Here is a 10,573-nt window from a genome sequence, read left to right as displayed (position 1 = left end):
GACGGTGGTGATGGAGGAGGCAGAAGGGGTGGTTGTTTGGGGTGGTTTTGCCGGTGGAAGGGTCTGTTTGGTGTAGGGTTTGGTTGCGACAGTAGGGGTGCCGGGGAAGGTGACGGAGTGGTCGTTTGGTGGTGTTGTTTATGGAGGTGGTGTTTGGGCGTGACGACGAGGGGTGGGGAAGCTCTTTTGCTAGGGTTTTGTTCTTCTTCTTTTTTAAGAAGAAGAAGGTCTACAGTACCCGTTCAAAATTTTTCCAAAAAAAGTCCTCCTTCCAAAAATGTTTGTCCGTGTATTTAGTATCCCTTTGCTAGGAAAATGAGCCCCACGCGTGGTGGGGTTCAAGGTTTGTGTCCCCCACGCGTGGTGGGGTTCCCTGTGTACGGTGTTCCGTTCGTGTTCCCCACGCGTGGTGGACTTGGATTATTATGGGATAGGTCCGAAAATTAAGCCTAAAAGCTGGTAAGTTAAAACCCAAATATTATTCTTTTGCCCGGACCCGAGAATAAGAACACGACGTTGCTTAACTAGTCCTATGTAAGCAAAATAACTACCAAAAAATAAGACTAATATTTAAACAAAACTATATCTTTTTTTAAATATTTTTCAAGATTTAAAATAGCTACAAAATATTAATAAAACTATTTTTTGTAATTTTCGTTTTTTATATAAAGATAAAATATAAAGTAATATTTTTTTATTTTTTTCAACAATTAAAATGACTACAAAACATTATTAGAACTACATTTTTTTGGTAATTTTCGAAATTATGTAAAGAACAAAATAAGGTACTATTTTTTTGTATTTTTCAAGTTTATGAGAAATACATAAACTAAAATATATATATATATATATATATATATATATATATATATATATATATATATATATATATATATATTTTGTAATTTTCTTTTGCGATGAAAATTAAGTAAAAATAGTTAAAATAACTATATTAGACCCGATTTCTCATATTCACGCTAAAAATGTGAAAATTCTCGGGGAGGGTCAAAAATCAGGTGTCTACAGTCCTCACAGGTGATTTTCCAAGTCGATCAAAGACACAAGGTTTGTTAGAAGAGGCAGATTCGTCTGCTACATTGATATAATTGCTACTCGCCCTTCTTATGGAGATGCACATTGGTGATGGTTGCTTGTATCCTAAACCTTCACGTGGTTGTCTCGTTGCAGCTTCTGATAGGAGCTTCCTAAATCTGATGGCTCATTGGGATTGTATTCAGCTTTTGCAAATAGCTTGTAAGCGTTAGGATCAAAACCTTCATCTATTCGCTTTGTAGGGAGTGCCATATTCTACCAATGATTTTGGGCTACAAACCCCTGCAAGTAGCTTCGAGGACAACTTTACTGCCTCAATTCATTTTACCGGAAGAGTTAACTCCTTTAGCGTCTTGGTTTGGAGATTAGATGATTTGCCCTCGTCTTTCTTCCTTTTAGGGATATATTGGAGTATAGGACTTACTTTCTTGCCATAAGACGCAATACCCCCTTTATGAGATTTATTCACGTTGGCGTATACCTCCTCAGTAACAGCTTTGGCTTTACCAATAGTCACCTCAGCCCTTTTAGTTATGGGCTCATCATTCTTGCTGTTCATGCCACTATCAACTTTTATCTCCTTCATGATGCGGTTCTTCAAGTATAACTTTGCATCGACGAAGTATGACTCGGCCTCAGTGAATGTCTCATCATCAATAACTATCTTCTTCTCGACTTTACCCTCATAGTATTTCAAACATTGATGGTAGGTAGATGGAACCACTTTGTTCTCATGTATCCAAGGCCTTCCAATCAAGACCTTTTATGAAGTCTTTGCATCGATCATATGTAGCCATGCACTTGATTGCATATCTTCAATGGTGATTTCCATCCTGATTTCGCGTATGGCTCTTTGCCACCCTTGGTTGAATCTTTAGATCATCACATGATTTTCTAAGAGTTCGTTCATAGAAATACCAAGTTCTTTCACAGTGTGAATTGGCAAAATGTTCACTGAGGATCCTCTATCAACCAAAATTTAATTTACCTTTTCATCATGCATATAGCCAATCAGGTACGATGGGCGGTTATGAAGAGTGTCACCTAGCAGAAGATCGTCATCTGTGAACGTGACTTTTTGCTCACAAGCATTAACTTCTTGAGGAGTGGACTCGATGAGCTTTTCCAAAGATGGTGCCAACAGTAGGTCATCACTTTTTTCTTCCCCTTTATCAGCATTGCAACAAGAGGCCTCAATGCCCTTATGGGAAATCTTCGTGCGGAACCAACTTGGTAAGAACACCTCCAAGGTCACTGGATGTTGTGGCTTTTGAGGATGGTGCACCACCACTTTTGCTTTCTTCAAATATTTAACTGGATTCCATCTCCTTGGTCTTTTCACCATCATTTTCCTTCTTGGCTGTTCTATTGATTCTTTTCGTGGGCTCCTTTTGTGGTGCCTACGACGAGTCACCAATGTCCAACCTTCATCATCATCAGGTTGAATGACTTCAGCTTTGTTGCTCTCCAGTAATTCTTCATCTTTACTTTTTTTAAAACCACATAATTCATCCGGACTGAATGAGCCAAAGGTGATAGAGACTTGGTTTGCGCTTGTTTTCTCATCATCAAGCACGACCTTCTTTTCACGAGCCAAGTTCATGAATTTGTCCTTGAAGACAAAGCACTTATCTAGAGGGTGGCTTACAAGTCGGTGATATTTGCAGTAATTTGGGTCATTTGTTTTACCAGCTTCATTTGGTCGCTTCATCTTTGGAAGCTCAATAAAATTTAACTCGAGGAGTTCTTCGAAAATGGCTGGCACATCAAAATCCAGAAATAGGTACTCCTTCTCTTGCATTTCTTTTAGAGTCAGCTTTCCACTTGGCTTATCTTTAAAATAAGTGGATTTTATACTCTGCTTCTTGCTCACCTTCGTCATGAACTTCACAGGTGACATGTTGACATTCATAGCTTCTTTTCTTTCAGACTTGGGTGCGAACTTGCCCCACTTCCTGACCTTCTGCTTGTCATTCCCTTTGCGAGATTTATAGATGGACAAACTTTCATTTCCAGCGGAGGCCATGCTCAATTCCTTGTCATGGGCACTAGTTGCAAGTTCTTCAAATATGCCAGGATTGATACCTTACAAGATGTAGCGCAATCCCCAATGCATGCTTTGGATGCACATCTTTATGCATGAAGCTTCACTAAGCCTGTCTTTATAGTTGAGGTTTGCATTCCTCCAATGATTGATAAAGTCGATAACTGGTTCCCCCTTTCATTGACGAGTATTTGTAAGTTCTATCATACTCACAGTACGTCTCGTACTATAAAAGCAATTGAAGAACTCTTGCTCTAGTTGATCCCAGCTATCGATAGATCTAGCCTCGAGGTTTGTGTACCAGTCAAAAGAATTTCTTTTTAGCGAGCAGATAAACTGCTTGATGAGGTCATCTCCATAAGTCCCAGCATTATTGCACGTCTCCACGAAGTGCGCCACATGTTGCTTTGGGTTACCTTTAATATCAAACTGTTGAAACTTTGGAGGTTGACAGCCAGCAGGCATCTTCAACATATCGACCCTTGTAGTGTACGGCTTTGCATATGTAAGGGAGGATTTGGCAGCAACCTCATATTTGTTCTTAATGGTTCCTTCAATGAACTCATTCAGTTGATCGATTGAAATCATCCCTCCAGATGCGACAGGGATAGCCTTAGTGGATGCTACTTGTCTTGGGGGAGAGTCACTCTCTAGAACTTCTAGGAGCTTGTCGGATACATGGGTGGATTCTTCTTCCATCAAGATTCCCACTCTATCAATCCTAGCCTCTTGATTTTGCATGCATTTGGTCAAGCCAACAATTGCTTCCGTCAAGTTTGTCACTATGGCTTGCATAATTGTCGTGGATGACGGAGAGTAGCATGGATTTTCACATAGATTTATCCTTGATTGGCTCACGCTATGTGATGTAAGTGGGAAGGATCCATCACTTGAAGCATCATCATCTTCCTTCACAACAGAGTGCTTGGATCCAGAGAGGTCAAGCATAACAAGAGTTTTCTTGATCTTTTCAGTAATATCGCTTTCTCTTTCAGGTGCATTTGTGAAAGATCTTTCTCCTTTTGAGGATGAAGATCCGAAAACAGGGGTTGATGCGGACGACACTTGGGGTGCTTGTTGTACTAAAGAGCTCTGATGGGCTTAAGATCTTTTAATCTATATTTTGATGATCTAACAAACTTTCTGTATGGAACCAAATAAAAGACCAAGAATGATAGTAAAAAGTCAGGGGGAACATATGGGGAAACATGTGTGAGTAAGGGCATAAAGTCAGGGGGAACTTGTGGTCTCCTGTTATTCAATCTGGTTGTCTGAACTCTAACTCCTTGTTTCCAATGCTAAGTTTGTCATCATCAAAAGGGGGAAAATTGATAGGATTGATAGGTTTTCAATATCTTTGCCTTGTGTTTTGATGATCTAACAAACTTAATGTCAAGAACCAGATAGAGAACCTGACTCACTTGGATTACACTGCATCTAACGGATTCCATCCAAATGTGAACTTGCTATAGCTTCAGGAGGTAGGAACCCAAACAAGGACCTGATACTCTTGTGGGTTCCTTAGGACAGTACAAAGTCAATTGGACACAACTGGAAACGAAGATTCTGCCGCACTGCACTATTTCCAGCGCCCACTCATTCTCTGACCAACTAAAGTGCTCACATCACTTCAAGTGATATGATCAAGGTGTACCTACAATAAGTCTATACAAAGCATCATTCAAGTTACTCAACTCAAGACAATCTGGGCGGTGTGCACAAGAACTAGATCAGGAACCTGATCCGTTGGTACTTCTCTAACAGAAGTCCAAGTCAACTATATAGCTGGAACGCAACTGTACAAAGAGGAACACAATAGGTACCTAGTCCCTTAGGGTTCTCTGACAGATGTACAAGTCAACTACAGCTGGAAAGCAATTGTAGTAAGTGACTGCCTGCAACAGTGCAACAGACAGTGCAGCAGTCACTTTCAATTGAGATTGGACATCAGTAAACATAGAAAACGAAAATTCTCTCAACTGCTCAAGAACCTCTCTCAAGAACAAAGCTGCTGCAACCTCAAGGACCTTATCCGTTATTGATGATATCTTAAGTCCTTAGGGTTGTTGAGTCTTTTTTATGTGTTCTTCATTGTAACTCCTATTTGGCTTTCTAAGAAGCGTTGATTAGGTTGAGTTATAAGCAAAAGCCTTTGTAACCGTAGTGTGACAAAGTGGCTTGTGGTTGAAACATCACAAGTTAGTCAAAGCCTTTGTAACCGTAGTGTGACAAAGTGGCTTATGGTGGAAATACCACAAGTTAGTCAAATTCTTTATAACTAGGATAGTTATAGAGTGGCGTGTGATGAGAGTATCACAAGTTAGTTGAAGTCTTTGCAATAGCTTTATTGTAAAGTGGCTTATAATAGGGAGATTGCACGTTAGTGAAGTTAAAAGCCTATAGCTGTAGGTCGTGGTTTTTTGATCCCCTTGTGTGGGATTTTTCCACGTAAAAATCCTCTACCTTATTTACATTCAGCTTTACTAGCATTCACAGCAGAACCTCACAAATGACCATGTACTCTACTATTTGGTGGACTCATACAGACTTAGAACTGTACCAAACTGATATAGGACCAGATCCCTATGCAGTTTAGTTCATTAGTTATTTCAGAGGAAATACATAGAGAATCCGTTTCTCTATACAGTCTGGTGGACGAAAAGTTTCTAACAAGTGGTATCAGAGCAGTTCTTCCTATCAGGCTAACACCTAGGAAGGATTCTCATGGCTGCTCCACCAACTCTTGAAAGGAGAAAACCAAAGAAGGAAATATACCGGGTACTCAAAGCTGATAACAATAATTCGAGTGAGGAAGATAATGACAAGGCTTCCTTAAGCAAAAGGTTTCAGAAGATGGTCAGAAAAAATGGAGAAGTGTTGAAAAGGACAACTCTAACATATCAAAGAACAATGATCTTTGTTACAAGTGTGGAAAGGCTGGACACTTCATGAAAAATTGTCCTCTCTTGAAGCAAGAATTCTCCAAGAACTTCAAAAGAAAAAGATCAGCTAACAATGTGGTGAAATAGGCTTTTGCATTTGGTAAGTCTAAAGATGAAACCAATGCTGGTGATAGCTCCATGATAGCAAGTAAAGGCGAGGAAAATGAATATGACTCAACCTTTGCGTTGATGTCACAACCAGATGAGATGAAGACGATGACAACAAAGAGGTAAATTTCAGCGATGTTCAGAGAAATCTCAAATCCTATTCTCCAAGAAAACCCATGTCTTTAGCTAATGTATTAATCAATGTCTTTCATAGTTTTGTGGAGGATAGGGATTCTTTGACCTTAGAGTTAGCAGAATCTAAACAAACTAGAAACGACTTAGTGGCTGTAGTTACTGACCATAAGAAAACCATTGAAATTTTCAGAAAAGAAAAGAATGATCTTTTGGCAGAAATTACAGACCTAAGGGAAATAATAGTGAAACCTGAGATTAAGTCAAAACCTGAAAATTTTGGAAAAGGAAAGGAGAGAGCCAGTGAGGAACACATTAAGCTTGAAAATGAGTTGAAAGCTACTAGAACTAGGATATGTGGTGAACCCGAGAAAAATAGGCAGCTTCAAGCTGAATTGAAGAAAGTAAAAAGGGATATTGAGAAATCTCTCAAGTGGACCTGGTCCTCAGATGTTGTTACTGCCATGTACTTCAACAATAGTGGAAACAAGCAGGGATCAAGTCATACCGTAGTTCAGACTGGGTGATTTTTTTTATTTTTTTTTTGTATGTCCTAACTTTTGCCTAGGCCGCCTCTTTCGAAGTTTTCAATCTAGCGGACTTTTTTTTGGTGGGGTCGTACGCAGTTTAGACTCATGCGGGCCAGGAGTGTAGCAACATGTTAGGCTCATGCGTCAAGGAGCGTTGCAACTTCAAAGATAATACTTCTTCAAACACTTGCCATTGATAGGGCCAATTCTCATGCCATCTACATCAACTAGATTGTAAGCCCCACTTGAGTAAACTTCTTGTACGACATATGGCCCATCCCATTTTGAAGTGAACTTCCCTACAGGTTTATGGGAAGTAATTATGGGTCTTCATACGGTAATGACTTGATCTCCTGCTTGAAAGGATCTCGGGCGAACTCTTTTATTGAAGGCACGAGACAATCGAGCTTGATAACATTCAAGACTCTATTGAGCTTCCAACCTTTTCTCATCAAGAGCCTCTAACTCTGCTAATTGAAGTCGAGCATTTTCTTCATCAGTGATCCCTTCTTGAATAGCTAGTCATAATGAAGGTATTTGACGCTCAAGTGGCAAGACGGCTTCGACTCCATAAATGAGTGAATAAGGAGTCGTTTGTGTTGGCGTGCGGTGAGTCGTCCTATATGCCAATAGAGCTTCTTCCATACGGTCATTCCAATCTCGTTTGGATTTGGAGATGACTTTCTTTAGAAATTGCATAGAGTTTTGTTGAATGCCTCAGCTAGACCATTGGCGGCATCATTGTACATCGAGTTACGTTGCTTGAAGCCAAAGAGATCACAAATCTTATTCATCAACCTATCATCGAATGGCTTTCCATTATCCGTTATTATGTAACAAGGAATGCCAAAGCGATAAATAATGTTTACTCGAATAAAAGAGCGACAACTTCATCCCATTTTGAAAAGTTGTCGGTTGCAGCCAGTATGTATAGGTGCCCACCAGAGGACTTTGTCAGTGGTCCATTCCGATCCCCAAGCGTTAAACGGCCAGGATGCCACAGTCGGGTGCAACATTTCAGGAGGTTGATGAATAAAATTTGCATGAAATTGACAAATTTTGCATCTTCGAGCGTAGTCCAAACAATCTTTTACCATCATTGGCCAATAATATCCCATCCTTTTTATATGGAAGTGGAGCTTTGGTCCAGACTAGTGTGACCCACATACCCCAGAATACGCTTCTTGCAAAGCTTGGAGTGCTTCATATTTCCCTAACATCGCAAGAGTACCCCCTCAAATATCTTCTGTATAGGGTATCTTTGTAGTAAAAGAAGCGAGGAGCACGACGACAGATTTCAGTTCTTCTCCGCAAATTTTCTGTAAGTATCCCATAGCACAAGTAGTCGATGATGGGTTGTCGCCCATTTTTTATTTCTCAACTTCAAAAATAGCGACAAGATTCTTGAGTTCATTTTCTTCACTTTCAGGCTCACTTGGTGGCGGTACTACCCATTTTTGGCAGATAGTAACTTGCGCTTGATCAGGCAGGGCTAATGATGAAGCTAGGGCAGCTAAAGCACCAACCTTCTTATTTTCTTTCCTTGGCACATGATGAATAGTCACATTACCGAGCCACCCTATTAACTTTTTAGCGTAATCATGATATAGGTGTAGTTGAGGCTTCTTAACCTCGTAACTACCCAAAAGCTGATTGACCACTAACTGGGAGTCACCAAAGACTTGCAATTGCAATTGCTTCATATCAACGACCATTTCAAGCCCAAGTATTAATGCTTGATACTCAGCAACATTGTTGGAATAGAGTTGTGCCAAGGTAAAAAAGTAGGGCAAGACTTCAACTTAGGGGGTGACAAATACTACGCCAGCCCCAACTCCCCTACGATGCGCAGCACCATCAAAGTACATCTTCCATAGAGGTTGAACTTCAACGACCATTACGTACTCATCAGGTAGTTCATCAGTTAGCTCCCAATCATCAAGTATCAGATGATCTGCCAAGAAGTCTACCAATGCTTGTCCTTTTACAGTCTTTTGAGGGATATACAAAATCTCGAATTGTTGAAATTGGAGGTACTATCTCACTAGTCGATCACTAAGAAAAGGTTTTGATATCACGAACTTGATGGGATTTGCTTTAGAAACAAGACGAACAACATGATCTTGAAAGTAGTGCTTCAACTTTTGAATTGAGAAGACTAGCGCCAAACACAACTTTTCAATTAGCGAATAATTCAGCTCGTTTGGTGTCATCATCCTGCTCAAGTAGTAAAAAGAGTTTTCTTTCCCCTCACTTTTTCCTGAGCCAACAGTGCTCCAACAGACCTTTCTTGCACTGCAATTTATAGTATCAATGGCATTCCAGGTATAAGAGCTGCTAAAATTGGAGGCTTCATCAAGTAGGTTTTGATACTTTCGAAGGCATTGCTACGAGCTTGGTCCCACTTGAAAGGAACGCCTTTCTTCATGAGGCGACTAAATGGTTGGCACCTTCCAGCCAGGTTTTATTTGATTCTTCTAAAGTATGCTAGCTTTCCTTGCAGACTTTTCAATTCATGGACATCCCGAGGCTCAGGTATTTTCAAAATGGAATCCACTTTGGCTTGATCAATTTCGATCCCTCGATGTTGGACAATGAAACCAAGGAACTTTCCAGAAGTAACTCCAAATGCACATTTGAATGGATTCATCCTAAGTTGGTACCTTCGGAGCAATTCAAATACATCCTCAAGTCTTTCAAGTGGTCACCCTTCTCTCTTGATTTTACCACTAAATCGTCAACATAGCATTCAACATTCTTGTGGAGAAGATCATCGAAAATATTCTGCATAGCTCTTTGGTAAGTAGCACCAGCGTTCTTCAAGCCAAAAGGCATTACCTTGTAGCAATAAATACCCTTTGGGGTATGGAATGCAATAAGCTCTTCATCTTTTGGTTCCATGCGTATTTGGTTATAGCCCGACGAACCGTCCATGAAAAACATTGCCTCGTAACCAGTAGTAGCATCGATCATCAGCTCTGGAATAGGAAGTGGCAATTCATCTTCCGGACATGCATTGTTGAGATCTCTAAAGTCAACGCACACTCAAATCTGGCCATTCTTCTTCCTTACAAGGACAATACTTGAAACCCATGTTGGGTATTTAACTTCATGAATAAAGCCAGCTTCGATGAGTTTGTTAACTTTAGTTTCAATCAAGGGAACCAAGTCCGGCCTAAAGCACCTTTGAGCTTGCTTAACAAGACGAACACCATTCTTGACCGCGAGGTGTTGGACTGCCACTTTAGGGTCCAAGCCAGGCATCTCTTTGTAGCTCCAAGAAAAGACATCCATGTACTCCTTGAGTAACTCAATATAAGTGCTCTCTTCATCAACTTCTAATAAAGCGCTTAGGTAGGTGGGTCTTGGTTCTTCATCAGTGCCAAGGTTAACTTCTTTTAAGGCATCAATCGTTGCCTTCACTCCTTCTTCAAGTTCTGGCAGAGCATTTTTTGCATCTTCATCTTCTCGAGGGCCCCCATCATTGAAGGATATGTGATAACATGGTAAAACACCCTCCAATTCTGCATTATCCTCCATTGAAGATGGAATACTGTTCTCGCCTTGTATAATGACATGATACAAAGAACCCACACTTTCTTCATCGTCATCACGTTCTTTAGTGTAGACCATAATGTATAGCTTCACTTTCATTACTTCTTTACATGAAACCACAAGTTTTGTTTGTCGCCTCATTCTAGAAGGAACCAAATTTTGGAAATCCTTAGAGATCTTCTGGATTTTGGGCGAAGCGGGTGTTCTTA

Source organism: Nicotiana sylvestris, chromosome 10, assembly GCF_000393655.2.
Source record: "Nicotiana sylvestris chromosome 10, ASM39365v2, whole genome shotgun sequence".
Taxonomy (NCBI): Eukaryota; Viridiplantae; Streptophyta; class Magnoliopsida; order Solanales; family Solanaceae; genus Nicotiana; species Nicotiana sylvestris.
The sequence above is the reverse complement of the archived record's forward strand: the minus strand, read 5'-3'. Positions refer to the sequence as shown.